Source organism: Nestor notabilis, unplaced genomic scaffold (assembly GCF_000696875.1).
Source record: "Nestor notabilis isolate BGI_N333 unplaced genomic scaffold, ASM69687v1 scaffold850, whole genome shotgun sequence".
Taxonomy (NCBI): domain Eukaryota; kingdom Metazoa; phylum Chordata; class Aves; order Psittaciformes; family Psittacidae; genus Nestor; species Nestor notabilis.
In genome coordinates, this window is record NW_009912233.1 from 76116 (window position 1) to 77411 (window position 1296).

Genomic DNA, 1296 nt, shown 5'->3' on the forward strand with positions numbered 1-1296 from the left:
ACAAAGCAATCTATAGCAACATAATGTTGCTAAAATATAACAGCAGATAACGTTCATAAAACTGTAAAATCAGATTTGTTTAGACACTGAAGATCTCCCTCCGTCTTTCTGGCGAGAATCCGGGTTGCGGGATGGATATATTTGGAACTGTGTTTCAAAACACACGTGTCATTTGGCTTCTGTGCGAGCAGTGGCAAAAAATTAATTCATAGAAGTATTTTACGAAACCACCTAAAAAAAATAAAAAATCAACAATTAAGCTGCTGGACGCGACGAGGTCTCCGAGCACACTCCAACTCTTTTCCACACCAAGCTCCGTGAAGCATCCCCCGTAAGTGCCGAGCGTCGGGAAGTCGTATCGAAGTCAGTAAACACTACGTTTTCGTCCTGGCTCCCCTTATACAACGTTTAGTGTTCGGGAGAAAAGTAGCTTCATCTCAGTTTCAAACCTCAAAAGCCTCCGGGTGAAGGGAGGAAGTTTTTGTCAGTTTCTTGATGAAAACTACCTTAAAAACCAGAAAGCCACCAGCTACGCCTGGGCAACACTTCAGTTTTCCTTAATAATGCTGAGGGCTTTAGCGTAAACCAGAAGAGCAGAAAGGGAAAACCAACAGTCTCATAATAAACCAACCTTCGGGCTCCCCGAGAAGCGGCAGATCTCCAGTCCTTCGTCAGTCAGTCAGAGCCTCACATCTCCCTTCTCTCCCCCGCCCCGCGGTCCTATCTCCTGGGCCGTGCAACACCAGCACCCTCGAATCCCAGCAAGATTTCAAATTCTTCTAAGAGATTTCCATCCCCTCCCCCCCAAGAGGCTATATTTGGTATTTAAACACAGAAGAGTGACTGGGGAAAGAAAAAATTAAAATGCAGTATCCAGCCGCTGGGGAGGAGGGTGATATATTCTTTGTGGCAAATCCTTCCTTCCTTCCTTGCCGTGCTTCCAGGAGAATTCAGCTTCTCTGGAAGCGAGGAGGCGGCGAGTAAGACTGCGGGCACCAAAAGGAAGGATGCAGCGGGCAGCTCCGTGCTGGCCTGGCGGGCGGCGGGTTTCCTCCTCCCGGGAAGCAGGGCTGGGACTCTCCTCCTTCTTAACTCTTCACGGACACATCGGTTCCTCACCGCACCCCCGCCGCACGCAGACCTGCGACAGTCCCGGCCGTCCTCGCAACTCAATGCAGTCCTTGCTCTTTTTCTTTTTCTTCCTTTTAGGAGAAAGGAATAAGAAATAGCAGAGGTGGGAAGGAAACGCCTGCGGGGCTCCTGCTGCCTTCTCCTCGTGCCTCCCACACGGCGAGC